This window comes from Acipenser ruthenus, chromosome 44 (genome assembly GCF_902713425.1).
Source record: "Acipenser ruthenus chromosome 44, fAciRut3.2 maternal haplotype, whole genome shotgun sequence".
Lineage (NCBI taxonomy): Eukaryota > Metazoa > Chordata > Actinopteri > Acipenseriformes > Acipenseridae > Acipenser > Acipenser ruthenus.
This window is the reverse complement of record NC_081232.1, coordinates 3,521,378-3,548,911: the sequence shown is the minus strand read 5'-3', so window position 1 is coordinate 3,548,911 and position 27,534 is coordinate 3,521,378. Positions and strand designations below refer to the sequence as shown.

The following is a 27,534-nucleotide window of genomic DNA, read 5'->3' as shown; positions in this document are numbered from 1 at the left end:
ACTTTTATGTTTAGTGAGCTGGGGGTGATTCCTCCAAAATTTCCTTTTGTCCTCCACACATTTCAATTGTAAAATGTAATGCCTGCAGCACTTGATATTCCCAGGTGGTCCCCCATCCAAGTACTAACCAAGCCCAACATTGCTTTGCTTCTGAGATCAGACGAGATCAGGCTTATTCAAGGTGGTGTGGCCGCAGGCGATTGCATATCTGCTTTCATGACTTTTATGTTTATTGAGCTGGGGGTGATTCCTCCAAAATTTCCTTTTGTCCTCCACACATTTCAATTGTAAAATGTAATGCCTGCAGCACTTGATATTCCAGGTGGTCTCGCATCCAAGTACTAACCAAGCCCAACATTGCTTAGCTTCTGAGATCAGATGAGATCAGGTTTATTCAAGGTGGTGTGGCCGCAGGCGATTGCATTTCTGCTTTCATGACTTTTATGTTTAGTGAGCTGGGGGTGATTCCTCCAAAATTTCCTTTTGTCCTCCACACATTTCAATTGTAAAATGTAATGCCTGCAGCACTTGATATTCCCAGGTGGTCTCCCATCCAAGTACTAACCAAGCCCAACATTGCTTAGCTTCTGAGATCAGACGAGATCAGGATTATTCAAGGTGGTGTGGCCGCAGGCGATTGCATTTCTGCTTTCATGACTTTTATGTTTAGTGAGCTGGGGGTGATTCCTCCAAAATTTCCTTTTGTCCTCCACGCATTTCAATTGTAAAATGTAATGCCTACAGCACTTGATATTCCCAGGTGGTCTCCCATCCAAGTACTAACCAAGCCCAACATTGCTAATGCTTCTGAGATCAGACGAGATCAGGCTTATTCAAGGTGGTGTGGCCGCAGGCGATTGCATTTCTGCTTTCATGACTTTTATGTTTAGTGAGCTGGGGGTGATTCCTCCAAAATTTCCTTTTGTCCTTGTCACAAAGACGGCCAGAGTGGGTGGCGTCAGACCAGAAAAGGAATACACAGACAGTGGTTGTGATGAGCTGAGTGCAATGGCTGCACTCAGCGTTTATTAACAAAATAAAAGGTTTCAAACAGCACAAAAACAGGACACGGCACTACACGCCAAAATAAATAGACATACAAAACGGACTAACACTAAACAAACGGTGCACGGACAGACAGACAGACACGGTGAGTACAAACAAACTTATCTTTACGTTTAATGATTTTACTTATTTTAACTCTCCTCTCTCTCTCACCCGTTCTCCTCTTCCGAACACCCAACCACGAGTGACTAACCGTGCATTTATTTATACTGTTTGTGCTGGGATTCAATTACTAATGAATTATTCACTTGAATCCCAGCACGTGAATTAATTCTGTGCAACCCCGTGCTCACATATTACATTTAACCAGCACGTGAAGTGATTTGTGCTCTCCTCGTGCCTAAATACAAATCTACACTTTAAATATACGTGAAACACAGACCCGTTTATATCCCGTGTACCAATCTATACACCAACATTTACCCACGCAACATACAACACAACACAAATGCACACAGGGGCGGGGCGCTTTGCCACATATACCCCCCCTTGTGCGCAGCACACATGGCCTCAACGGCCACCTCCCCCCTTAAAAATCCAGCAGTCCAGGACAAAGTCTCGGGCTGGGAAGGGAGGCTTCAGTGGGCCCATGGCTGGCCATGCTGTCAGCACCCCTGCCGGTAGTGGCACGGCTGACAGCCTGTTGGTCCCGTCCTGCAGCGAAAAAGCTGCGGGGGCAGGTGGTCCCCCGACCTCCCCCTTCTTCGTAGCCGGCAGCTCCCTCCTGTGGAGCTCCGGCCACAAGAACTCCTGCAGCGAAACTGCTGCTGGGGAAAGTGGTCTCCAGACCTCGTCCCCCTTCTTTGTAGCCGGTAGCTCCCTTTGGTGGGGCTCCGACCACAGTACTGCCGGCAGCGAAGAAGCTGCAGTGGGAGCAGGTCTCCGGACCTCCCCCACGATCTCCGGCAGCGAAACTGCTGCAGTGGGAGCAGGTCTCCGGACCTCCCCCACGATCTCCGGCAGCGAAACTGCTGCAGTGGGAGCAGGTCTCCGGACCTCCCCCACGATCTCCGGCAGCGAAACTGCTGCAGTGGGAGCAGGTCTCCTGACCTCCCCCACGATCTCCGGCAGCGAAACTGCTGCTGGGGTTGGTGGTCTCCAGACCTCCTCCCCCTTCTTCGTGGCCGACAGCTCCCCTTTCTGGGGCTACGGCCACCGTACTCCCCGTGGTGGAGGTATGGGAAGCAGAGACAGCTCCTGCTGTTCTGCTTCTGGCAGTGGCAGAGGCAGAGGCAGCTCCTCTGCTCCTGGAAGTGGCAGAGGCAGCTCCTGCTCCTCTGCTCCTGGAAGTGGCAGAGGCAGCTCCTGCTCCTTTGCTCCTGCCGGTGTAGGTGGCGGAGGCAGAGGCAGCTCCGGCTGCTCTGCTCCTGCCGATGTAGGTGGCGGAGTGTGGCGGAGTGTCCCGCCCCTATTTATTATTATTTGTATTTTTGTTTGCGGCGCGGGTAAAAGCGCCGCGTCTTTTATTATTATTTAAAAACCCCGTGAGGATGCATGGCTGATCAGCTACTGATTACTTAAATAGCTGACAGTCATGCATCCTTACCAAACGTGTGCAGACTCTGGCCGGGGGATAATAAGATAATTGCCAACTAGTTAATCCCTCGGCCAGAGTATATAAACCTGCAGCTCTCTGCACTTGATGTTGGGGTGTTGGAGTAGAGAGTACGGGGAGCGGAGAGAAGGAATAATATTTAAAAAACAATTGCTAATACGTGCTGGATAATCCAGCACGGCACTTACTTGTTTGTTTATTTATTTGTTTGGCCCTCGTGCCCTTTTGTTTGTATTTTGTTTAAATATTTTGTTTGTTTGTTATTAAATACGCTGAGTGCTTTTGCACTCAGTTTCACCCGCCCATCCACTGTTTGGAGTCAGTTACTTCCTGGTCCGTGACGTCATCCACCACACCACTGCGAGCCAGACTGTCACATATGGTGTCCAGCGTGGGACAAACAACGCCTCCAACAGCCTGACCAGGACAGGAAAGTGCGTTTTTTTGTTTGTTCGTTTTTTTTTTCCCAAACTAAATAATGGGAAGAAGGAGGAAACAGCAGCAGCAGGTGCAACAGCGCGGGGCTGGTCGCAAGTCCCGCCAGGTCTCTGCTGTGCTGGACGTCTGCCTCACCTGTCTGAGGGGTGAGGAATGGTGCTTTGCCATTGGTGAGGTTGGGCATGTAGCACCCGACCAACCCCCTCCATGGCAGGTGAGGGAGGAGTCTGAATCCTGCGCACATCCTGCGCACATATGGGAGGAGGATGGCCCAGAGCAGGAACCGGAGGATGAGGGGTCGGTCCGTCCACAGCCCAAGAGGGGGGAGGCCGAGTGTCCACAGCCAATGGCTCCACTAGCAGGGGAAGAATACCTGCTGGTTTCACCTCCACCACCACCGTCCGAGGGAAAGGAGCAGGAGCTGCCTCTGCATCCTCTGAGGCGGACTGGTCCACTCTCCTCAGAGGGGATCTGGGACTGGCTGGCGGAGCCTGAGAGGGATATCGTGGACGCCCTCCCTGCTGTGATCAACCTCCTGTGGGCAAGAGATGGGGAGCGCTGGGAGGCCTGGGAACAGCAACACCACCCAGCTTCCCTCCCAGACATCGCAGCCATGGTGTTCAACTACCTGGCTGCGGATATGGGAGAGACCCTGCTGCTGCCATCTCCAGCACAAAAGGGAGAGGAGCCATCGCTACCGTCTCCACTAGCAGAGGGAGAGGAGCCATCGCTGCCGTCTCCAGCGCCAGAGGGAGAGGAGCCATCGCTGCCGTCTCCAGCGCCAGAGGGAGAGGAGCCATCGCTGCCGTCTCCAGCGCCAGAGGGAGAGGAGCCATCGCTGCCGTCTCCAGCATCGGAGGGAGAGGAGCCATCGCTACCGTCTCCAGCATCAGAGGGAGAGGAGCCATCACTGCCATCTCCAGCATCAGAGGGAGAGGAGCCATCGCTGCCGTCTCCAGCGCCAGAGGGAGAGGAGCCATCGCTGCCGTCTCCAGCGCCAGAGGGAGAGGAGCCATCGCTGCCGTCTCCAGCGCCAGAGGGAGAGGAGCCATCGCTGCCGTCTCCAGCGCCAGAGGGAGAGGAGCCATCGCTGCCGTCTCCAGCGCCAGAGGGAGAGGAGCCATCGCTGCCGTCTCCAGCGCCAGAGGGAGAGGAGCCATCGCTGCCGTCTCCAGCGCCAGAGGGAGAGGAGCCATCGCTGCCGTCTCCAGCATCGGAGGGAGAGGAGCCATCGCTGCCGTCTCCAGCATCGGAGGGAGAGGAGCCATCGCTACCGTCTCCAGCATCGGAGGGAGAGGAGCCATCACTGCCATCTCCAGCATCAGAGGGAGAGGAGCCATCGCTACCGTCTCCAGCATCAGAGGGAGAGGAGCCATCGCTACCGTCTCCACCAGCAGAGGGAGAATGCCTGCTGGTTTCGCCTCCACAGCCTGGGGAGGAGCCCGAACGTCCTACGCCCGAGTGGGAGGAGCCCGAACGTCCTACGCCCGAGTGGGAGGAGCCCGAACGTCCTACGCCCGAGTGGGAGGAGCCCGAACGTCCTACGCCCGAGTGGGAGGAGCCCGAACGTCCTACGCCCGAGTGGGAGGAGCCCGAACGTCCTACGCCCAAGAGGGGGGAGTCGGTGCGTCCACAGCCCAAGAGGGAGGAGTCGGTGCGTCCACAGCCCAAGAGGGAGGAGTCGGTGCGTCCACAGCCCAAAGAGGGGGGAGTCGGTGCGTCCATAGCCCAAGAGGTGGAAGTCTGCGCTTCCACAGCCTTAGGACCCAAGTTGCAGTCCCAAGAGCCAGAAGGGGAGGAGTTACAGGCTCAACCCCCTGAATTTTTCTGGGGGGGAGAAGGGCAGGATGCTGATGTTCCCCAGCAGCCTCTATTTATGCTGCTGAAGGGAGCACGGCACACACCAGCCCAGCCGCCACAGCAGAGGGAGCCAGAACCGCCACAGCCTCCCTCTGAGTGGCCAGCATCCGCCCCATCGCCTCTGCCTCCACCACCACCAGGAGCAGAGCAGCAGGAGCTGCCTCTGTCTCCACCACCACCAGGAGCAGAGCAGCAGGAGCTGCTTCTGTCTCCACCATCACCAGGAGCAGAGCAGCAAGAGCTGCCTCTGCCTCCGCCACCTCCACCAGCAGAGGGTGAATGCCTGCTGGTTCCACATCCACCGTCGTGGGAGGACTGCTTGCCCCTCCCACCTCCACCAGCAGAGGGTGAATGCCTGCTGGTTCCGCCTCCACCGTCGTGGGAGGACTGCTTGCCCCTCCCACCTCCACCAGCAGAGGGTGAATGCCTGCTGGTTCTGCCTCAACCGTCGTGGGAGGACTGCTTGCCCCTCCCACCTCCACCAGCAGAGGGTGAATACCTGCTGGTTCCGCCTCAGCCGCCGTGGGAGGACTGCTTGCCACTCCCAGCTCCACCAGCAGAGGGTAAATACCTGCTGGTTCCGTCTCAGCCGCTGTGGGAGGACTGCTTTCCCCTCCCACCATTGCCATTGCCTGGGGATGGCTGTTCTGCATCGCCTGGGGCTGCCTTTTGTTCTCTACAGGACACAGGGTACGAGGGAGAAGTGGAGCTCCCGCTGCCGCCTCCATGGCCAGGGGCTCCCCTCCCGAGTTCGCCTCCCGAGGGTCCACTGCGGCTGCCGTCGCCTTCCGAGGGTCCGCCGCTGCTGCCGTCGCCTTCCGAGGGTCCGCCGCTGCTGCCGTCGCCTTCCGAGGGTCCGCCGCTGCTGCCGTCGCCTTCCGAGGGTCCGCCGCTGCTGCCGTCGCCTTCCGAGGGTCCGCCGCTGCTGCCGTCGCCTTCCGAGGGTCCGCTGCTGCTGCCGTCGCCTGGGGTCGCCAGGGATCCTGCTTCGCCTGGGGTCGTCGAGGGTCCGGCTTCGCCTAGGGTCGCCGGGGATCCTGCTTTGCCTGGGGTCGCCAGGGATCCTGCTTCGCCTGGGGTCGTCGAGGGTCCGGCTTCACTTGGGGTCGCCAGGGATCCTGCTTCGCCTGGGGTCGCTACACGATGGCCGGAGCTCCATGAAAGGGAGCTGCCAGAAATGAAGAAAGGGGGGGAGGTCAGGAGACCAGCTTCCCCAGCCGCACTTTCGCGGCTGGAGATCATGTGGTCGGAGCCCCACGGAGGGGAACTGCCGGCCATGAAGAAGGGGGGAGAGGTCAGGAGACCAGCTCCCCCAGCCGCACTTTCGCGGCAGGATAGAGTGTGGCGGGAGCCCCGGAAGAGGGAGCTGCCGGCCACGAAGAATGGGGGGGTGCCAGAGATTCCACCATGGCCACCCCCCAGAAGTAACTTGCTTCCCCCTCTTCCGGGACTTTAAGACTGAGGGGGGAGGTGGCCGTTGGGGCCATGTGTGCTGCGCACAAGGGGGGGCATGTGTGGCGGAGTGTCCCGCCCCTATTTATTATTATTTGTATTTTTGTTTGCGGCGCGGGTAAAAGCGCCGCGTCTTTTATTATTATTTAAAAACCCCGTGAGGATGCATGGCTGATCAGCTACTGATTACTTAAATAGCTGACAGTCATGCATCCTTACCAAACGCGTGCAGACTCTGGCCGGGGGATAATAAGATAATTGCCAACTAGTTAATCCCTCGGCCAGAGTATATAAACCTGCAGCTCTCTGCACTTGATGTTGGGGTGTTGGAGTAGAGAGTACGGGGAGCGGAGAGAAGGAATAATATTTAAAAAACAATTGCTAATACGTGCTGGATAATCCAGCACGGCACTTACTTGTTTGTTTATTTATTCGTTTGGCCCTCGTGCCCTTTTGTTTGTATTTTGTTTAAATATTTTGTTTGTTTGTTATTAAATACGCTGAGTGCTTTTGCACTCAGTTTCACCCGCCCATCCACTGTTTGGAGTCAGTTACTTCCTGGTCCGTGACGTCATCCACCACACCACTGCGAGCCAGACTGTCACACGGAGGCAGAGGCAGCTCCTGCTCCTCTGCTCCTGGAAGTGGCAGAGGCAGCTCCGGCTGCTCTGCTCCTGCCGGTGAAGGTGGGAGCAGCGTGTAGTCTCCTGCCGATGGAGGTGGGAGCAGCGTGTAGTCTCCCCCTTTTTCAGGGGACTGGTGCTGCTCTGCCTCTCTTGCAGCGGACTGGTGCGGCTCTGCTTCTGAAGGGGAAACCAGCAGGCATTCTTCCTCTGCTGGTTGTGCTGGGGAAACCAGCAGGCATTCTTCCTCTGCTGGTTGTGCTGGGGAAACCAGCAGGCATTCTTCCTCTGCTGGTTGTGCTGGGGAAACCAACAGGCATTCTTCCTCTGCTGGTTGTGCTGGGGAAACCAGCAGGCATTCTTCCTCTGCTGGTTGGGCTGGGGAAACCAGCAGGCATTCTTCCTCTGCTGGTTGTGCTGGGGAAACCAGCAGGCATTTTACCTCTGCTGGTTGTGATGGGGAAACCAGCAGGCATTCTTGCTCTGCTGGTGAAGGTGGGAACAGCTGCCTCTCAGGCTTCGGATTCCCGCGGTCCCCCCGTCTGGGCGCTGGACGCTCGCGGTCCCCCCGTCTGGGCGCTGGACGCTCGCGGTCCCCCCGTCTGGGCGCTGGTTCCTCCTCTTCATACTGGGTGGGGCATATGGCTAACGTGTGCCCATAAGCCCCACAGCCAGGGCATAACTCTGCTGCGAGGTTCTTTAAAAAAACCTCCCAGCCATCATCCTCGACCTCCTCCCTTTTGGGCTGTGGACGCCCCGACTCCTCCCTTTTGGGCTGTGGACACTCGGGTTCCCCCCACTCAGGCGTAGGACGTTCGGGTTCCTCCCACTCAGGCGTAGGACGTTCGGGTTCCTCCCACTCGGGCTGTGAAGGCAAAACCAGCAGGCATTCACCCTCTGCTGGTGGAGATGGGGACAGCAGGTACTCACCCTCTGCTGGTGGAGATGGGGACAGCAGGTACTCCTCTGCTGGTGGTCCTGCTACCTGGGCTGCTGTTCCATTTATGGTTGCCTCCAGGTAGCTGAGGACAAACTCCACACCTTCCTCCAAGGTGTTTGGGGTGTGTTCCTCCTGATAGGCCTCCCATCTCTCACTGTCCATCATCCACAGGGCCCGAACGACTATGGGCAGAGCCTGGGCCTCCAGCCCAGCATTCTCTAGGAAACAGCCCCGCAGTTTGATGGCGTCTTCTGCCATTGACTTTTTTTTTTTTTTTTTTTTTTTTTTCCAGACCCCTCCTGGTCTGACGCTTGGAGGCGCGGCTATCCCACGATGACACCACGTGTCACAAAGACGGCCAGAGTGGGTGGCGTCAGACCAGAAAAGGAATACACAGACAGTGGTTGTGATGAGCTGAGTGCAATGGCTGCACTCAGCGTTTATTAACAAAATAAAAGGTTTCAAACAGCACAAAAACAGGACACGGCACTACACGCCAAAATAAATAGACATACAAAACGGACTAACACTAAACAAACGGTGCACAGACAGACAGACAGACACGGTGAGTACAAACAAACTTATCTTTACGTTTAATGATTTTACTTATTTTAACTCTCCTCTCTCTCTCACCCGTTCTCCTCTTCCGAACACCCAACCACGAGTGACTAACCGTGCATTTATTTATACTGTTTGTGCTGGGATTCAATTACTAATTAATTATTCACTTGAATCCCAGCACGTGAATTAATTCTGTGCAACCCCGTGCTCACATATTACATTTAACCAGCACGTGAAGTGATTTGTGCTCTCCTCGTGCCTAAATACAAATCTACACTTTAAATATACGTGAAACACAGACCCGTTTATATCCCGTGTACCAATCTATACACCAACATTTACCCACGCAACATACAACACATAACACAAATGCACACAGGGGCGGGGCGCTTTGCCACAGTCCTCCACACATTTCAATTGTAAAATGTAATGCCTGCAGCACTTGATATTCCCAGGTGGTCTCCCATCCAAGTACTAACCAAGCCCAACATTGCTTAGCTTCTGAGATCAGACGAGATCAGGCTTATTCAAGGTGGTGTGGCCGCAGGCGATTGCATTTCTGCTTTCATGACTTTTATGTTTAGTGAGCTGGGGGTGATTCCTCCAAAATTTCCTTTTGTCCTCCACACATTTCAATTGTAAAATGTAATGCCTGCAACACTTGATATTCCCAGGTGATCTCCCATCCAAGTACTAACCAAGCCCAACATTGCTTAGCTTCTGAGATCAGACGAGATCAGGCTTATTCAAGGTGGTGTGGCCGCAGGCGATTGCATTTCTGCTTTCATGACTTTTATGTTTAGTGAGCTGGGGGTGATTCCTCCAAAATTTCCTTTTGTCCTCCACACATTTCAATTGTAAAATGTAATGCCTGCAACACTTGATATTCCCAGGTGATCTCCCATCCAAGTACTAACCAAGCCCAACATTGCTTAGCTTCTGAGATCAGACGAGATCAGGCTTATTCAAGGTGGTGTGGCCGCAGGCGATTGCATTGCTGCTTTCATGACTTTTATGTTTAGTGAGCTGGGGGTGATTCCTCCAAAATTTCCTTTTGTCCTCCACACATTTCAATTGTAAAATGTAATGCCTGCAACACTTGATATTCCCAGGTGATCTCCCATCCAAGTACTAACCAAGCCCAACATTGCTTAGCTTCTGAGATCAGACGAGATCAGGCTTATTCAAGGTGGTGTGGCCGCAGGCGATTGCATTTCTGCTTTCATGACTTTTATGTTTAGTGAGCTGGGGGTGATTCCTCCAAAATTTCCTTTTGTCCTCCACACATTTCAATTGTAAAATGTAATGCCTGCAACACTTGATATTCCCAGGTGATCTCCCATCCAAGTACTAACCAAGCCCAACATTGCTTAGCTTCTGAGATCAGACGAGATCAGGCTTATTCAAGGTGGTGTGGCCGCAGGCGATTGCATTTCTGCTTTCATGACTTTTATGTTTAGTGAGCTGGGGGTGATTCCTCCAAAATTTCCTTTTGTCCTCCACACATTTCAATTGTAATTACAAAAATGTAATGCCTGCAGCACTTGATATTCCCAGGTGGTCTCCCATCCAAGTACTAACCAAGCTCAACATTGCTTAGCTTCTGAGATCAGGCTTATTCAAGGTGGTGTGACCGCAGGCGATTGCATTTCTGCTTTCATGACTTTTATGTTTAGTGAGCTGGGGGTGATTCCTCCAAAATTTCCTTTTGTCGTCCACACATTTCAATTGTAAAATGTAATGCCTGCAGCACTTGATATTCCGAGGTGGTCTCCCATACAAGTACTAACCAAGCCCAACATTGCTTAGCTTCTGAGATCAGAACAGATCAGGCTTATTCAAGGTGGTGTGGCCGCAGGCGATTGCATTTCTGCTTTCATGACTTTTATATTTAGTGAGCTGGGGGTGATTCCTCCAAAATTTCCTTTTGTCCTCCACATATTTCAATTGTAAAATGTAATTACAAAAATGTAATGCCTGCAGCATTTGATATTCCCAGGTGGTCTCCCATCCAAGTACTAACCAAGCCCAACATTGCTTAGCTTCTGAGATCAGACGAGATCAGGCTTATTCAAGGTGGTGTGGCCGCAGGCGATTGCATTACTGCTTGCATTACTGCTTTCATGACTTTTATGTTTAGTGAGCTGGGGGTGATTCCTCCAAAATTTCCTTTTGTCCTCCACACATTTCAATTGTAAAATGTAATGCCTGCAGCACTTGATATTGCCAGGTGGTCTCCCATCCAAGTACTAACCAAGCCCAACATTGCTTAGCTTCTGAGATCAGACGAGATCAGGCTTATTCAAGGTGGTGTGGCCGCAGGCGACTGCTTTTCTGCTTTCATGACTTTTATGTTTAGTGAGCTGGGGGTGATTCCTCCAAAATTTCCTTTTGTCCTGCACACATTTCAATTGTAAAATGTAATGCCTGCAGCACTTGATATTCCCAGGTGGTCTCCCATCCAAGTACTAACCAAGCCCAACATTGCTTAGCTTCTGAGATCAGACGAGATCAGGCTTATTCAAGGTGGTGTGGCCGCAGGCGATTGCATTTCTGCTTTCATGACTTTTATGTTTAGTGAGCTGGGGGTGATTCCTCCAAAATTTCCTTTTGTCCTCCACACATTTCAATTGTAAAATGTAATGCCTGCAGCACTTGATATTCCCAGGTGGTCTCCCATCCAAGTACTAACCAAGCCCAACATTGCTTAGCTTCTGAGATCAGACGAGATCAGGCTTATTCAAGGTGGTGTGGCCGCAGGCGACTGCATTTCTGCTTTCATGACTTTTATGTTTAGTGAGCTGGGGGTGATTCCTCCAAAATTTCCTTTTGTCCTCCACACATTTCAATTGTAAAATGTAATGCCTGCAGCACTTGATATTCCCAGGTAGTCTCCCATCCAAGTACTAACCAAGCCCAACATTGCTTAGCTTCTGAGATCAGACGAGATCAGGCTTATTCAAGGTTGTGTGGCCGCAGGCGAATGCATTTCTGCTTTCATGACTTTTATGTTTAGTGAGCTGGGGGTGATTCCTCCAAAATTTCCTTTTGTCCTCCACACATTTCAATTGTAAAATGTAATGCCTGCAGCACTTGATATTCCCAGGTGGTCTCCCATCCAAGTACTAACCAAGCCCAACATTGCTTAGCTTCTGAGATCAGACGAGATCAGGCTTATTCAAGGTGGTGTGGCCGCAAGCGTTTGCTTTTCTGCTTTCATGACTTTTATGACTTTTATGTTTAGTGAGCTGGGGGTGACTCCTCCAAAATTTCCTTTTGTCCTCCACACATTTCAATTGTAAAATGTTATGCTTGCAGCACTTGATATTCCCAGGTGGTCTCCCATCCAAGTACTAACCAAGCCCAACATTGCTTAGCTTCTGAGATCAGACGAGATCAGGCTTATTCAAGGTGGTGTGGCCGCAGGTGATTGCATTTCTGCTTTCATGACTTTTATGTTTAGGGAGCTGGGGGTGATTCCTCCAAAATTTCCTTTTGTCCACACATTTCAATTGTAAAATGTAATGCCTGCAGCACTTGATATTCCCAGGTGGTAACCAAGCCCAACATTGCTTAGCTTCTGAGATCAGACAAGATCAGGCTTATTCAAGGTGGTGAGGCCGCAGGCGATTGCATTTCTGCTTTCATGACTTTTATGTTTAGTGAGCTGGGGGTGATTCCTCCAAAATTTCCTTTTGTCCTCCACACATTTCAATTGTAAAATGTAATTACAAAAATGTAATGCCTGCAGCACTTGATATTCCCAGGTGGTCTCCCATCCAAGTACTAACCAAGCCCAACATTGCTTAGCTTCTGAGATCAGACGAGATCAGGCTTATTCAAGATGGTGTGGCCGCAGGCGATTGCTTTTCTGCTTTCATGACTTTTATGACTTTTATGTTTATTGAGCTGGGGGTGATTCCTCCAAAATTTCCTTTTGTCCTCCACACATTTCAATTGTAAAATGTAATGCCTGCAGCACTTGATATTCCCAGGTGGTCTCCCATCCAAGTACTAACCAAGCCCAACATTGCTTAGCTTCTGAGATCAGACGAGATCAGGCTTATTCAAGGTGGTGTGGCCGCAGGCGATTGCAATTCTGCTTTCATGACTTTTATGTTTAGGGAGCTGGGGGTGAATCCTCAATAATTTCCTTTTGTCCTCCACACATTTCAATTGTAAAATGTAATGCCTGCAGCACTTGATATTCCCAGGTGGTCTCCCATCCAAGTACTAACCAAGCCCAACATTGCTTAGCTTCTGAGATCAGACAAGATCAGGCTTATTCAAGGTGGTGTGGCCGCAGGCGATTGCATTTCTGCTTTCATGACTTTTATGTTTAGTGAGCTGGGGGTGATTCCTCCAAAATTTCCTTTTGTCCTCCACACATTTCAATTGGAAAAATGTAATGCCTGCAGCACTTGATATTCCCAGGTGGTCTCCCATACAAGTACTAACCAAGCCCAACATTGCTTAGCTTCTGAGATCAGACGAGATCAGGCTTATTCAAGGTGGTGTGGCCGCAGGCGATTGCATTTCTGCTTTCATGACTTTTATGTTTAGTGAGCTGGGGGTGATTCCTCCAAAATTTCCTTTTGTCCTCCACACATTTCAATTGTAAAATGTAATGCCTGCAGCACTTGATATTCCCAGGTGGTCTCCCATCCAAGTACTAACCAAGCCCAACATTGCTTCGCTTCTGAGATCAGACGAGATCAGGCTTATTCAAGGTGGTGTGGCCGCAGGCAATTGCATTTCTGCTTTCATGACTTTTATGTTTAGTGAGCTGGGGGTGATTCCTCCAAAATTTCCTTTTGTCCTCCACACATTTCAATTGTAAAATGTAATTACAAAAATGTAATGCCTGCAGCACTTGATATTCCCAGGTGGTCTCCCATCCAAGTACTAACCAAACCCAACATTGCTTAGCTTCTGAGATCAGACGAGATCAGGCGTATTCAAGGTGGTGTGGCCGCAGGCGATTGCATTTCTGCTTTCATGACTTTTATGTTTAGTGAGCTGGGGGTGATTCTTCCAAAATTTCCTTTTGTCCTCCACACATTTCAATTGTAAAATGTAATGCCTGCAGCACTTGATATTCCCAGGTGGTCTCCCATCCAAGTACTAACCAAGCCCAACATTGCTTAGCTTCTGAGATCAGACGAGATAAGGCTTATTCAAGGTGGTGTGGCCGCAGGCGATTGCATTTCTGCTTTCATGACTTTTATGTTTAGTGAGCTGGGGGTGATTCTTCCAAAATTTCCTTTTGTCCTCCACACATTTCAATTGTAAAATGTAATTACAAAAAAGTAATGCCTGCAGCACTTGATATTCCCAGGTGGTCTCCCATCCAAGTACTAACCAAGCCCAACATTGCTTAGCTTCTGAGATCAGACGAGATCAGGCGTATGCAAGGTGGTGTGTCCGCAGGCGATTGCATTTCTGCTTTTATGACTTTTATGTTTAGTGAGCTGGGGGTGATTCCTCCAAAATTTCCTTTTGTCCTCCACACATTTCAATTGTAAAATGTAATTACAAAAATGTAATGCCTGCAGCACTTGATATTCCCAGGTGGTCTCCCATCCACTTACTAACCAAGCCTAACATTGCTTAGCTTCTGAGATTAGATGAGATCAGGCTTGATCAGGCTTATTCAAGGTGGTGTGGCCGCAATCGATTGCATTTCTGCTTTCATGACTTTTATGTTTAGTGAGCTGGGGGTGATTCTTCCAAAATTTCCTTTTGTCCTCCACACATTTCAATTGTAAAATGTAATTACAAAAAAGTAATGCCTGCAGCACTTGATATTCCCAGGTGGTCTCCCATCCAAGTACTAACCAAGCCCAACATTGCTTAGCTTCTGAGATCAGACGAGATCAGGCTTATTCAAGGTGGTGTGGCCGCAGGCGATAGCATTTCTGCTTTCATGACTTTTATGTTTAGTGAGCTGGGGGTGATTCCTCCAAAATTTCCTTTTGTCCTCCACACATTTCAATTGTAAAATGTAATGCCTGCAGCACTTGATATTCCCAGGTGGTCTCCCATCCAAGTACTAACCAAGCTCAACATTGCTTAGCTTCTGAGATCAGGCTCATTTTTTTTTTTTTTTTTTTTTATTTATTTATTTTTCTAACATTGTACAATATTTACAACTTGAAAACAAGGCTGTTATGTGTTTTCCTAAGAAAAATATTGTTATAGAGAATTTTTTCATCAAAATGCTCCATTTGTTTATGTTCTACACAGTAATGAAATATATATGAAATATTTTTCTTCACATAAAAAATATTCAATTTTACAATATCTACTTTCATATTATGAAACTCTGCCATGTTTCTTCTCTTTAAAATTGTATACCTTGCATAACTCAAAAATAAGTTCACCGCTAGAGTGTTAACATTATCTATTTTATCAGTCAATCCAAACAAAAACATTTCCTCCCATGACAATGTATTGAGTACATTCTGCTCTGCAAATTTAAAGAACCCCTCTATTAAACCCCTCAAGTATTCCCTCAGCCCCTGCAGTTCAGTGCATTTTACAAATAGATGCAATAATCCTTCCTCTCTACTTTGACACACTGAACACAAGGCATTGTCACTTTTGTGCATTTTAAAAAGGAGCCACTTTGTAAAGATGCAATTGTGCCTCAGTTTAAAATCATTTTCTTCACATTCGGGAGATTTATAAGTCTGTCTTACATTATTCCAAATTGTACAGATTTTAAAGTTTGGAAATATTTTTTGCCAGAATTGCTCCGACGTTGGCTTTTTAAAAACCACACTCATTAACACTAAATAGAACAATTTGGTCGTACATTCAATAATGTTAAAGTATTTATTTTCCCTTTTTAGAAGAAACACAGGCAAAGAAACTCCACGTGACAGTTTGCTGTTATGTTCTTGATTAATAACCCTCACCCAACTCTCAGGGACGGCACTTTGTATTTTACTGTACTCCTTTATTATTATACTAATGGGAATATCTTCGTTCTTTTCTTTTACCAAGTCAACTATTGCCAAACTGGGTAAAAAGCCTTCTTTAAAAACGTACATAATGTCTTTAATTTTACTAACACCTGCTTCTATAAAACTCTTTTTATAAAGTGTCACACCTTGCACTTTTAACAGTGGGTTCAAAAAAAGAGGCTGCTCCAATATTTGTTCTCTGGTCTCTGGCTTAAAAGAGACATGCTGCAAGAACTCGGACCAAGCCACTAGAACTTCTTTATAAATCCAGGGAACATCCTTTACCATTGAAGGTTTAAGACACATTAATAGAATTTCTTCCCCCATTCCCAAACCCCCACAATTTGATAAGAAATGTTTCAGAAAGTGCTTCCATACACTGTTATTCGTAGGGTCTAAAAACTTTTTAACCACTTTAATTCGAAAGCTCTTTCGTTTTAGCTCAATATCTGCCAGCATTAGCCCTCCTTTACTGATTTTCCCAATGACTGTATTATAGCTGATCTTAGCAGGTTTCCCAGCCCACAGAAACCTAACCATCATGTTTTTAATCTCTTTCTCAGCCCACTGGGGGATCTCCTTAACACTCAGTAAATACCATATCCTGGAAAGAAACAGACTATTAATGACCAAGACTTTACCCTTCAGAGTCAACTCCCTGCCACTCCACAAATTCAAGATGGCCCTCATTTTGATTATCTTTTCCTGCCAGTTCTTTTCAGCCACTGACCTCTCTTCTAATCCAATATATACCCCCAAGATCTGAAGGCTTTCCTCTGCAATTTTGAAAGGTATATCTAAAAGTGTATTGCTTTTCCTTACAGGGAGAATTTCTGATTTATCAATATTGATTTTTGCCCCTGAAGCAGAACAGTAAGATGTGAACACTTCCATTATTTTTGGGATGCTGTCTAAACTCGACACTGTGAGTGTGGTGTCATCTGCATGCTGATATATAATTGATTTTTCATTACAACCAGGAATTGGGACTCCAATTATGTCTTTATTCCCTTGTATTGCCAGGCTCAGGGGTTCTGCAATTACTGAATACAGCAAAGCAGAGAGAGGACATCCCTGTCTCACTGACCTCTCCACTGGGAAGAACTCAGTCAGATTGCCATTACATTTTACCCTACTAAAAATATTGGTATAAAAAATCTTAACCCATGAGGTAAAACTATTCCCAAAACCAAATCTCTGCAGCACCTCTAATAAGTAATCATGTTCCACCCTATCAAAGGCTTTTTCCTGATCTACTTTTAAAATATAGCTTTCTTTTTGCTCCATTTTCAAGTAACTAACTACATCCCTTACCGAACATATTGTATCCGCTATATCCCTTCCTGGCACACAATAAGTTTGGGAGGAGGATATTATCTTAGGCAATACCGCTTTCAAACGATTTGTGAAAATCCTTGTTAGTGCCTTATAATCACAATTCAACAGACTTATGGGCCGATAGTTTTTTAATAAGGCTTTATCTCCTTGTTTCTTGTAGATTAAAGTAACTATCCCCATTCTCATTGTTGGACTTAAAAGACCTTTCTCTTTAACCTCTTTAAATACTTGTAATAAAATAGGGCAGATAAGATTTTTAAATTTAAGATAAAATTCCAGGGTTAACCCATCTGAACCAGGACTTTTATTAGTTGTCATATCCTGCAAGGCGTCTTCCAGTTCCTCCAACCTAATCTCCTTCTCACAACTCTCCCTGTCTTCCTCACTCACTTTAGTTGCTATAAAAGAAAGTATTTTCTCCCTCTCCTCCAAAATTGTACCTTGTTTTTTAAAAAGCCCTGTGTAAAAATTACAAACTTCTTTTAAGATTTCACCCTGTTCTTTAGTTACTTCCCCATTACTTTTAGTCAGTTCTTCTATATAGGAATCCTGTTGTCTTTGTTTTTCAAGCCCAAAAAAGAATGTAGTGCTTTTCTCTCCCTCCACCACATGTCTGGCTTTGGATCTTAGTATTGCCCCCTCACAGCGCTCGTTTTCAATTCCTTTAATTTTGTCTTGCAATTCCTCAATTCTGTTATAATTCATATCCATCAGTTCTGCTGCCTTCTCATATTCACGTTTAAGTTCTACCTGAACCTCCTGCTCATTCTTAATTTTAATTTTATTTCTATTTATCCCATATTGAATGCAGTATTTCTTTATATTGTATTTTAAATTATCCCACCATATTCGTTTTTCATTTTGAAACAATGGACACTTCATACTATCCCTAATTAATATTTCAATTCCCTTACTAAACAAATCTTCTTTCAAAAATTGATTATTAAGACACCACAACCCTGGTCCTTTATGCAACTTATTAAACAGGACTTGAAAAGAGAAAGCAGCATGATCGCTGAAAGAGGTGAATTTATAACCAATCTTCCCCAGGTAGCTAAGAAAGTTAACATGACATATTCCAAAATCTATTCTGCTTTGGTTTAATTCCTTTTGTACAAACTGTCTCCTGGAGAAATCCCTCTTTAAAGAATTTCGGCATCTCCAGAAATCAATATAATTATAATTCTCCAAATGCCTTGCCAACAAATTTCTGGAATAATCACCTTTGAAAACCATTCCTGATGCGATGTCAATAGTGCTCATAGCTACATTGAAGTCTCCCACCATAATGACATTGTCTGCTCCTAGGTGTCTCTCTAGGCCAGTAAAAAAATCAAAACGCTCCTTTTGTCATTAGGAGCATAACAATTAACCAATTCAAAACAATTATTTTTAAAATTAATTTGGATTTTTATAAATCTCCCTTCGGTATCCTTCTCTAACAAAGAAACGCTTTCCTTAAAATTATTACTAACTAATACAGCCACCCCTCTCCTATGGTTGGAATAATTACTAGTATAGATGTCCCCATTCCATAAATGCTTGAAATCATGAATAAAAACATCATCCCAGAAAGTTTCCTGCAGGCAGACAATATCATTCTTATTTACATTAATTAAAATTTTTTCAAGTTTAGCAAAATTCCTTAACCCATTTACATTAAGTGATAATATTGAGACCATTCCTGCAAAAAGAAGAAACAATTCTTTCAAAAACCTGACCATTATGCTTCCTTTTCCTGCAGAACATCAAACCCTTTTGTTTTAATCATTTTTGCAACCGTTGTTTTGCAAACCAATGTCCCAATGTCTTTCTTTTTCCTCACACACCTGGATGTTGTCGCAGGTGACGCTGAACTAGTTATTCTGTGTAGTAAAACATTGGACCTCTTTGCATGGAGGATCTCAGTAAGCTACAGTGCACGGTTCATCAACTGATTCAGATTCAGTTATGTTAAGTCTGCCAACTGATCATGTAGGGCAAGGCAACAACTGAGTGCCTGAAAATATGAATAAAAGTGAGTTTTGACCTCCTTTAGTATTCTGGATGGAAGGCATACCTTGCAAAATGACCCTGTGTGAACAAAAGGAAATATATAGAAATAATATGTACAGCTAAACGTGTCCAAGTATCTTATAGGAATGAAGTCAGACCATGGAAATCCACACCTGCGATGGAGAAACTTTGGATCAAGGGACTTGTTATGGAACCAACTAGAGCTGAACCTGGTACAGAAGTTGAATTCTGCTGGGAACGGGCAGATATGCTGGACATGTGCTGGATGATTTCAAATATGGAATGTACTTTGATATAAAAAATAATGGGTTAGAGGTTTTTTGAAGGAAGGATAAAGATAGAGTAACCTTGTATTGTCAGTAGACGTCTCCCTTGCACCATGAAATAGGTCAGTCCACTCGTTGTTTTGACAGGAAATTAATTAAGTATTTGGTAATCTGGGAATTTCTAAGAAAATATATAATAAACGATTTACTGTTTGTATATCTTATCTTCAGAAAGCGTGAAGCTTGATAAAAATGCACAATTCCGGCTAAAAAAGTGGATGTTAATCACACCTTGCCACATAGACGGCCGGAGAGGGTGGCGTCAGACCAGAGCCAGGTAATAAAACAACAAGAGAGAGGTGGAGTTTGGTTGAGCTGAGTGAATGCTTTCGCTCAGCATTTAATAAATAAACAGAACAGAAAATAAAAAGATTGTAAGACAAAAACACACAGGACACGGCACTCGTTGCCAAAACAAAAAGACAAACGAACAAACACGGTGAGTGAAAATAAACAATCATTTACTTTTTCCTTCGTTTTACTATTTAGTTTCTCCTTCTCCACACTCGTTCTCCACTCACCGAACTCCCAACCCCGAGTGAGTGAAAACATGCAGCTTTTATGCAGTTGTACCGAGAATCGATTGCTAGTCAATCATTCAATTGGAATCTCGGTACAAATGCACGTGAATTAATTAAAGTGCACTTTCCCGTGTTCATATACTAATACTTTAAATGAACGTGATGTGATTTGTGCCATCCTCGTGCCTAAATACAAATCTACATTTTAAATACTCGTGCTGCACACACCCATTTATATCCCGTGTACCAACTACAATACACCAACATTAACACACGCAACATACAACATATAACACACAAATGCACACAGGGGCGGGGCACATTGCCACATATACCCCCCCTTGTGCGTAGCACACATGGCCTCAACGGCCACCTCCCCCCTTAAAAACCCAGCAGTCCAGGACAAAGTCTCGGGCTGGGAAGTGAGGCTTCAGTGGGCCCTATGGCTGGCAATGCTGTCAGCACCCCTGCCGGTAGTGGCATGGCTGACAGCATGCTGGTCCACTCCTGCAGTGAAATTCCTGCGGGGGATGCTGGTCTCCTGACCTCTCCCCCTTTCTTCGTAGCCGGTAGCTCCCTCCTGTGGGGCTCCGGCCACAAGAACTCCTGCAACAAACTTCTGCTGGGGAAAGTGGTCTCCTGACCTCTCCCCCTGTCTTTGTAGCCGGTAACTCCCCTTTCTGGGGCTCCGGCCACCGTAATCCCTGTGGTGGAGGTTGGGGAAACAGAGACAGCTCCTGCTGTTCTGCTCCTGGCAGTGGCGGAGGCAGAGGCAGCTCCTGCTGCTCTCCTCCTGGCAGTGGTGGAGGCAGAGGCAGCTCCTGCTCCTCTGCTCCTGGTGGTGTCGGAACCAGCAGGTATTCACCCTCTGCTGATGGAGGTGGGAGGGGCAAGCAGGCTGTGGCGGTACTGGCTCCCTCTGCTGTGGCGGCTGGGCTGGTGTGTGCCGTGCTCCCTTCAGCAGCATAAATAGAGGCTGCTGGGGGACACCAGCATCCTGCCCTTCTCCCCCCAGAAAAATTCAGGAGGTTGAGCCTGTAACTCCTCCCCTTCTGGCTCTTGAGACGGCAGCGGCAGGTGAACCAACAGGCATGCTTCCTCTGCTGGTGGACACGGGGACAGCAGGCATTGTTCCTCTGCTGGTGGACATGGAGACAGCAGGCATTTTTCCTCTGCTGGTGGACGCGGGGACAGCAGGCATTCTTCCTCTGCTGGTGGAGATGGGGACAGCAGGCATTGTTCTTCTGCTGGTGGAGGTGGAACCAGCAGGCATTCTCTCTCTGCTGGCAGCTTGGGTCCTAGGGCTGTGGAAGCACCGACTTCCCCCTCTTGAGCTATGGATGCACCGACTCCCCCCTCTTTGGGCTGTGGACGCACCGACTCCTCCCTCTTGGGCGTAGGACGTTCGGGCTCCTCCCACTCAGGCGTAGGTCGTTCGGGCTCCTCCCGCTTGGGCTGTGGACTCTCTGGCTCCTCCCGCTTGGGCTGTGGACACTCAGGCTCCTCCCGCTTGGGCTGTGGACGCTCTGACTCCTCCCACTTGGGCTGTGTACGCTCAGGCTCCTCCCATTCAGGCATAGGACGTGGCAGCAAGGGCTCCTCTTCTTCATTCTGCATGGGGAATAGGGACAACGTGTGCCGATATGCCCCACAGCCAGGGCACCACTCCCCCATCCCAGTCTTTGGGCCATTGCCTGAAGGGTCCTGTGGACGGAGCAGGGTATGGTGGTGTGGCTAGTTTGGCCACAGTCGAAACACCACAGCCCTGCTTCCACCTTTCTCCCTTTGCCCTCCTGTGCTCCTCTCCAGCCTCTTCTCCACATTTCTTTTCCTTTTGTTTTTCAATAAAACTGCAGTTCCCGCTCTGGCCTGAGTCCTGGAGGCGCTGTAGATCCCACGCAGGACACCACGTGTCACAAAGACGGCCGGAGTGGGTGGCGTCAGACCAGAGCCAGGAAATAAAACAAACAAATACTGTACAGGGCTGCTCGCCCTGTTACACACCTATAAATTGATGTTTCCAAAAACAAGATAAGAAAGGGATTCTTTGCAACATATAAATCAACATTAAAACTTAGCAGCCAAGGTCTTAAGAAAAAACCTGTTTCGGCTGGATTTTGTATGAACAAAGGACAGGGTCAAGCCTAGTTCGGTCATTATAAAATATATACAAGTTGAATGCATTTATACTGGACTGTATTTGGATTTAAATCTTAGAAGGAATCACCAAAATAAAGTGATATTATAAATTCTAGGAGCAATTGTTAAACTGAAGTAAATTAATTCAAAGTTTATCTTATAATGCCATATTTATAGTTAAAAAAGGTTCAGTGCTAATTGACACTGTTTATAGTTTATAATGGTCAAAAAATAGAAATTAGACACAAAGGTATTGCAAATTAATAAAATAAATGATTAACCTTTTCTAGACAGAATGATATCTGAAACTAAAAATACCTATTTGATTTCATAGGATTAAGCATATGTTTTAAGTATTTGGTATAATGAGAAAGCATATTATTTAAACTGACGAGTGGTATTGCTTGTTCATGACTTTACTGTAGTGATAAAAAGATTAAAAGCCAGAGCAGTATTCGATTTAATTAATTGGGAAAGTGGTACAGTTTCTTTCTCCTTCTATTGAACAAAAAGACCTTTATACATTATGATATCCATTGCATTACAGAATATAAAAGGTATTATGCTATGTTCTTGTGTTAGTTTGTAATGATATACTATAATGTACCTTGTTATTATTGCACTATACTATTGTCTAATGATGGTAGAGGGAGTCATTATAATGTGGTTCTTTAAAACTGCTGCCTAGCATTGAGGAAAAGGGGCCTCTCTCCTTATCAAGATGTATGGGCTTTAGAGAAAGGAGGGGTCTTCTTACATTCCACTCCAGCAAAGCTGCAAGTCTTATAGATTTGGAATTTAAGGTTTATGGAATTAGTGGTTTAGCACAGATAAGAATATATCTTGAAATAATATGCAAAAATTATGGCTTAACAGACATTGATAGGTCATATATCTAAAAAAACTGTTTGCACAGACTTTGGCCTTGAAAAAACAAGAGACTGTTGAAATTGCTTGCAATAGCATATTCTCAGTCAGGTACAGGTCAGAGCCTGGTTAGTGCATCTTTTAAGGGATAAATAATTGTAATGAAAATTATTACCACTTAAACTTAGTGAAACTAATTGACTTGAATATTGTATGAAACAAACTTTTTGTCAAATACTCTGTTAGACAATGGTATATAGTATCAAAACTGACTCATTAAAAACATGATGAAACACAATATGAGGTTAAAAGAAACACATACCTTTAATTTAGCAAAATATAATCAATTAGAGATGATGTCACATATTAAAAACATCTCTCATATATAACACATATAAAAATAGTGTTTTGCATGCACATATAACAGTAGTGTTTTTATATTATATTATAGACCAGGATCAGGGGAACCTTGGTTCAGTTGACTTTTCAGATAAAGGAGGGGTTCGGAGGAAAAACAAGGAATGAGATCATAGGTTTGGAGTTGGACAAATATGAAGTCTTGAATTTATTGGTACATGACTCCAATTAATTCTGAAAAGTTGGTCCGGATCTTTTGAAAACTATCATTTGTAAAAGGGATACGAGCTGTCTCAACAGATTAATGATTGGATTTAATTGAGGCGTCCCATGTATCCCAATGAGATGAAAAACCTATAAAACTCCTAAGTAATTACAATGGAGTACCACACTCATACCTGACAGGGTAATGTGGTCCATTATGTGCAGACCTACACAGTTGAGCTGATTGAACTCAATTTGCCTGGTGAAGACAGTTATATTCTTTTACGATTTATATTTAAGGGTAAGCATTAATCAATTATTATTTTATCTCACATGTATCGCATGCATTGCTATAAAGGATTCACAATATGTTCTAGAATTAAGAGAGTATTCTGTTGAATGTGCTGAAAGATACCATTGGGTGCTTTGGGTGATGTGTTCTTGGCCTGCCCGCAGCCCTTGCAAATACATATAAATGTATTAAAGTGTTAACGTTGATATCTGTTAAGACACTGGACTGCCCAGAGCATCTGTCAGCTGGGGATATGAAGTAGCCTGTAGCTACTAAATCCAATATTTAACCGTTAATAAACCAAATGAGTACTGATCATACTCTGATTCGTAAAAAAAAACTTTAAATACATAAGTCTGTGAATTTCTTGAGTACTAAATTAGTCATCTGGATATATTGCGGGTCCAGTGCATGAACAATAACCCACTAGGAGTAACAATATCTCTGTCCTCCTAACGTCTCCCCTGAGATAAGAGTCTGTGCTGAGCAAACAAAAAGAGTATGTAAGAAATGTGAACCCTCAGGATTCGTGACAATGTTATCTTATCAAGGTTAGGTTTCACTTTCACCTTCGCTCTTCTAAACATTTTTCCCCCCTGTCTCAACCCAGTCCTCCTTCTCTCTTTTGTTGTTTCCAATTCCCTCAGCCACAGTTAGCATAGTTTACCCTAAAGGGCAAGTTATGCACAGCCCTTCTGTTGCACAGTCCCCAGCAGCTTGTAACTGCTCTACCCCCTACTTACTTGTTGATGCAGCTTCCAACCGGACCCCCGGCTCCCTTGCAATATCTGTCGATAGTGCTTGGTAATCAGCAGCCTCCATTTCTAAGAAAAAAGATGAAAATGAAAGTAGAAAAAGCTACAAATAAAATCCCCAAACAGAGATTCCTCCACTAGCACAGTGTAGGTTTCACCTCAGATCACATGACCAATCCCACAATCCACCAGGCTTATTCAAGGTGGTGTGGCCACAGGCGGTTGCTGTTCTGTGTTTATGACTTTTATGTTAGGTAAGCTGGGGGTGATTCCGCCGAGATTTCCTTTTTTTGTCCCGTTCACACATTTCAATGGTAAAATGTAATTACAAAAGTGTAATGCTTGCAGCACTTGATATTCCCAGGTGGTCTCCCATCCATGTACTAACCAAGCCCAACATTGCTTAGCTTCTGAGATCAGACGAGATCAGGCTTATTCAAATTGGTGTGGCCGCAGGCGATTGCAGTTCTCAATGCACGAAAAATATGGTTTACAAATGGTGTAAATCTATTGTAAAACTAAACAAACAAAGTTTGCAAAGTTTTCACATGTTGCAAACCTATTGTAAACTTTATTTTTACAACTGGTTTACAAGACCAAGAACTTTGGAGGACTTATAGTCCATTTGGACCTCAGGTTTGCACATTAGTAAAATAATGGTTTACAAACTATGTAAACCTATTGTAAAATATACAAACTTAGTTTGCAAAGTATGCACACATGTTGCAAACCTATTGTAAACTTTATTTTTACAAATGGTTTACTAGACCAAGAACCTAATGGAGGTCTTTTAGTCCATTTGGACCTCAGGTTTGCACATTAGTAAAATAATGGTTTACAAACTATGTAAACCTTTGCAAATGTATAGTTTAGAATGGTTTGCATAAATTGAATGGTAAACAGTATTTTTTCATCAGGTTTACAAAGTGATACAAACTTATTTCCACAGTATGCCCTTTTGGACATTAAGTTTAAAATGTTGTAAACCTGTCTTTGTGAATGGTTTACACAGACCATTTTAACCTGTTTTTTTGCATTACCTCTGTAAACAGCTGTGCACATAGCCATTAAATTTGCCAAATTTTAACCCCCCGTTTTTGTATTCTACATAACAAAGTTACTCGACTTGCAAGACGTTTGATTTAATCTGTTTAAAGTTACAATGAAAGGTCTTGCTAATGTTCTTTATTTAATGGAGTATCATTAAACCTGAAGTATTTACACTAGTTTGTAAAAAAAGAAAATAAGCATATAAGAATACAATACCTTTTGTAAAGTTAGCTAAAACAGTTAGGCAACTTTTAAATTAATACCAAACAAGTTTTTTTTAAGCATTTGTTTTTATTATTAAATATGCAAGCATAGATAACAGCATAAAACATATTTAGTTTTCCAGTAGGCCTTTTATTTATTTATTTATTTATTTATTTATTTATTTATTTACAGTGGCTCATTGAGGACATTGAAAATGTCTTTGTTATGTCGAGATCACAAGATCATTCTTCTCAGGATCTTGATCTTAGGAATAATGTGATAAGGAACCACATAAATAATAATAATAATAATAATAATAATAATAATAATAATAATAATAATAATAATAATAATAATAATAATAATAAAAGAAAAACACAATTCACAAAATGGGAGTCAAAACCATGTAAGATATCTCTTCCCAAATTTGTTATAACTTTAAATTGTGTCCTTTAAATTTCACCCATGTTAATCTTTAATCAACCATGAAAACTCAGCAGGCAAATCTGGTCTTTTGTAATTTGAAAATGTTCCTCTTTTGCAAGGAAGTTTGGATTTCCCTTTTTTTCAGAATGCCAAATGCAGCATCACATGCTTTTTTCCCCTCTTTAAATTTTTGTGACTCCCATTTTCGTGGTCAAATTACCTTCACAGATATTTTTCTCCTTCATTAAAGGGATTATCTTCCTCCTCAGATTCTTCTGTGCTCATCACAGTGACTTCCACAGGGAGCACTTTAAAGGCACTTATCTTCTTTTTTCTCCTCCTCCGATGCTGATGAATGAGGGACCCCCTGTATTCGAGTCTGGCATTTCTAAAAAATAAAATACAATATATATATATATATATATATATATATATATATATATATATATATAATGATGATACTAATTAATTAATTAATTAATTAATTAATTAATTAATTAATTACTTCATATATATGCATATATATATATATATAATAGATGTTTTGCAGTGTTGCTCATATACAACCACCTCAACCAATATTACTTTTTTATTCTGAGGAACCACACTTTTGTCCAATCCGTTCTAGCTACAATACAATACAATATATAGCACTTAAAGAGTGTTTGTTTTAACATTAGCAAATATACTATTTTCGACTTGACTTGACTCCTTTTACAGCCCCTATTATTCTTAAAATATATGAGGACCGTTGGCAATTAATTACTGCATCCTATCGTCCTATAGTGGTAATGCCTTGTATTACTTATGACTGAGTTTGTAGTTGATCATAGTGCACATGATGAAATAGTTTCACAATTAGAAATGTTTATGATACTGCTTTATTCTTGCTAAGTGCAGTGTCATAAGTTCTGCCTTGTTTTGAAATTCAAACTGAACTTCATGTGGAAATGAGCTGTTTGACCTGTATGATTGATTTATTTGTTTGTGTGTTTTATACGGTGCAGTGCTCTGAGCGTCCTACACCAGAAACAAAACAAAGAGCAACTATCGCTTGGTCACTACAAAAAAGTGGTTTGATATCACCCAACCAAATAGCTTTCCAGCGATAACTAGCATCGCAAGCCTTTCACGTGATCCAATTTTATAGACAGCTTGTAAGTTGTTTTAAAGCTATCGCTTTTTAAGCAAAGTAAAAAAAAAAAAAAAAACACCATTCTGATATTTGCAACAACAAAAAAAGCCGGTCAGTGCCTCAAAGCGCTCCACTGACCCCATACATCAAACAAGCGCACACAAAACATTAATTTACAGTAGAACAATATTATTATATGAATTATTACTATTATATGTGGTTTCTGTTGCACACTTTTCTTTGCAAATGAGTTTTTGCCACAGTTCAAGTTAAGTTTTTTAATAAAGTAATGCGTATGATTTCTTTACATCCAAACATACTCTTTCCTGCTTCTGTGGAGGAGTGTCTCTGTCAGTGATGATAAAGCTGTTGCATTTTTAGATGTATTTTTTATTTAGCAGACACCTTTATCCAAGGCGACTTACAGAGAATAGGGTGTATG

The 27,534-nt window shown here is 44.9% G+C and overlaps 22 non-coding genes and 7 pseudogenes across 22 annotated transcripts; all 29 read right to left on the bottom strand.

The window, feature by feature from the left end:
• Positions 1-79: 79 nt before the first annotated feature.
• On the bottom strand, positions 80-198 carry LOC131710962 (5S ribosomal RNA). Its single transcript, XR_009312844.1, has one exon. It is a non-coding gene; the product is annotated as a 5S ribosomal RNA (ribosomal RNA).
• A 100-nt stretch (positions 199-298) lies between these two features.
• LOC131713971 (5S ribosomal RNA) lies at positions 299-416 on the bottom strand (annotated as a pseudogene).
• Positions 417-516: 100 nt separating this feature from the next.
• LOC131720604 (5S ribosomal RNA) lies at positions 517-635 on the bottom strand. Its single transcript, XR_009319501.1, has one exon. It is a non-coding gene; the product is annotated as a 5S ribosomal RNA (ribosomal RNA).
• Positions 636-735: 100 nt separating this feature from the next.
• LOC131714382 (5S ribosomal RNA) lies at positions 736-855 on the bottom strand (annotated as a pseudogene).
• Positions 856-8,924: 8,069 nt separating this feature from the next.
• On the bottom strand, positions 8,925-9,043 carry LOC131716584 (5S ribosomal RNA). Its single transcript, XR_009315471.1, has one exon. It is a non-coding gene; the product is annotated as a 5S ribosomal RNA (ribosomal RNA).
• Positions 9,044-9,143: 100 nt separating this feature from the next.
• On the bottom strand, positions 9,144-9,262 carry LOC131712457 (5S ribosomal RNA). The gene has a single exon (XR_009314348.1). It is a non-coding gene; the product is annotated as a 5S ribosomal RNA (ribosomal RNA).
• Positions 9,263-9,362: 100 nt separating this feature from the next.
• LOC131712456 (5S ribosomal RNA) lies at positions 9,363-9,481 on the bottom strand. Its single transcript, XR_009314347.1, has one exon. It is a non-coding gene; the product is annotated as a 5S ribosomal RNA (ribosomal RNA).
• A 100-nt stretch (positions 9,482-9,581) lies between these two features.
• On the bottom strand, positions 9,582-9,700 carry LOC131712455 (5S ribosomal RNA). Its single transcript, XR_009314346.1, has one exon. It is a non-coding gene; the product is annotated as a 5S ribosomal RNA (ribosomal RNA).
• A 100-nt stretch (positions 9,701-9,800) lies between these two features.
• On the bottom strand, positions 9,801-9,919 carry LOC131712454 (5S ribosomal RNA). Its single transcript, XR_009314345.1, has one exon. It is a non-coding gene; the product is annotated as a 5S ribosomal RNA (ribosomal RNA).
• A 107-nt stretch (positions 9,920-10,026) lies between these two features.
• On the bottom strand, positions 10,027-10,135 carry LOC131716195 (5S ribosomal RNA; annotated as a pseudogene).
• A 100-nt stretch (positions 10,136-10,235) lies between these two features.
• On the bottom strand, positions 10,236-10,354 carry LOC131714150 (5S ribosomal RNA; annotated as a pseudogene).
• A 114-nt stretch (positions 10,355-10,468) lies between these two features.
• Positions 10,469-10,587, bottom strand: LOC131712369 (5S ribosomal RNA). The gene has a single exon (XR_009314262.1). It is a non-coding gene; the product is annotated as a 5S ribosomal RNA (ribosomal RNA).
• Positions 10,588-10,699: 112 nt separating this feature from the next.
• Positions 10,700-10,818, bottom strand: LOC117967413 (5S ribosomal RNA). The gene has a single exon (XR_004662034.2). It is a non-coding gene; the product is annotated as a 5S ribosomal RNA (ribosomal RNA).
• A 100-nt stretch (positions 10,819-10,918) lies between these two features.
• Positions 10,919-11,037, bottom strand: LOC131716582 (5S ribosomal RNA). Its single transcript, XR_009315469.1, has one exon. It is a non-coding gene; the product is annotated as a 5S ribosomal RNA (ribosomal RNA).
• Positions 11,038-11,137: 100 nt separating this feature from the next.
• Positions 11,138-11,256, bottom strand: LOC131716581 (5S ribosomal RNA). Its single transcript, XR_009315468.1, has one exon. It is a non-coding gene; the product is annotated as a 5S ribosomal RNA (ribosomal RNA).
• A 100-nt stretch (positions 11,257-11,356) lies between these two features.
• On the bottom strand, positions 11,357-11,475 carry LOC131713574 (5S ribosomal RNA; annotated as a pseudogene).
• A 100-nt stretch (positions 11,476-11,575) lies between these two features.
• Positions 11,576-11,694, bottom strand: LOC131710230 (5S ribosomal RNA). The gene has a single exon (XR_009312100.1). It is a non-coding gene; the product is annotated as a 5S ribosomal RNA (ribosomal RNA).
• Positions 11,695-11,803: 109 nt separating this feature from the next.
• LOC131712892 (5S ribosomal RNA) lies at positions 11,804-11,922 on the bottom strand. Its single transcript, XR_009314779.1, has one exon. It is a non-coding gene; the product is annotated as a 5S ribosomal RNA (ribosomal RNA).
• Positions 11,923-12,236: 314 nt separating this feature from the next.
• LOC131710508 (5S ribosomal RNA) lies at positions 12,237-12,355 on the bottom strand. Its single transcript, XR_009312380.1, has one exon. It is a non-coding gene; the product is annotated as a 5S ribosomal RNA (ribosomal RNA).
• Positions 12,356-12,464: 109 nt separating this feature from the next.
• Positions 12,465-12,583, bottom strand: LOC131716580 (5S ribosomal RNA). The gene has a single exon (XR_009315467.1). It is a non-coding gene; the product is annotated as a 5S ribosomal RNA (ribosomal RNA).
• A 100-nt stretch (positions 12,584-12,683) lies between these two features.
• Positions 12,684-12,802, bottom strand: LOC131711819 (5S ribosomal RNA). The gene has a single exon (XR_009313708.1). It is a non-coding gene; the product is annotated as a 5S ribosomal RNA (ribosomal RNA).
• A 101-nt stretch (positions 12,803-12,903) lies between these two features.
• Positions 12,904-13,022, bottom strand: LOC131710784 (5S ribosomal RNA). Its single transcript, XR_009312666.1, has one exon. It is a non-coding gene; the product is annotated as a 5S ribosomal RNA (ribosomal RNA).
• Positions 13,023-13,122: 100 nt separating this feature from the next.
• LOC131710438 (5S ribosomal RNA) lies at positions 13,123-13,241 on the bottom strand. Its single transcript, XR_009312310.1, has one exon. It is a non-coding gene; the product is annotated as a 5S ribosomal RNA (ribosomal RNA).
• A 114-nt stretch (positions 13,242-13,355) lies between these two features.
• Positions 13,356-13,474, bottom strand: LOC131718095 (5S ribosomal RNA). Its single transcript, XR_009316990.1, has one exon. It is a non-coding gene; the product is annotated as a 5S ribosomal RNA (ribosomal RNA).
• Positions 13,475-13,574: 100 nt separating this feature from the next.
• LOC117418939 (5S ribosomal RNA) lies at positions 13,575-13,693 on the bottom strand. Its single transcript, XR_009314850.1, has one exon. It is a non-coding gene; the product is annotated as a 5S ribosomal RNA (ribosomal RNA).
• A 114-nt stretch (positions 13,694-13,807) lies between these two features.
• On the bottom strand, positions 13,808-13,926 carry LOC131710273 (5S ribosomal RNA). Its single transcript, XR_009312145.1, has one exon. It is a non-coding gene; the product is annotated as a 5S ribosomal RNA (ribosomal RNA).
• Positions 13,927-14,040: 114 nt separating this feature from the next.
• On the bottom strand, positions 14,041-14,169 carry LOC131716565 (5S ribosomal RNA; annotated as a pseudogene).
• Positions 14,170-14,283: 114 nt separating this feature from the next.
• LOC131716579 (5S ribosomal RNA) lies at positions 14,284-14,402 on the bottom strand. The gene has a single exon (XR_009315466.1). It is a non-coding gene; the product is annotated as a 5S ribosomal RNA (ribosomal RNA).
• Positions 14,403-24,616: 10,214 nt separating this feature from the next.
• Positions 24,617-24,735, bottom strand: LOC131713839 (5S ribosomal RNA; annotated as a pseudogene).
• Between the last annotated feature and the right edge of the window lie 2,799 nt (positions 24,736-27,534).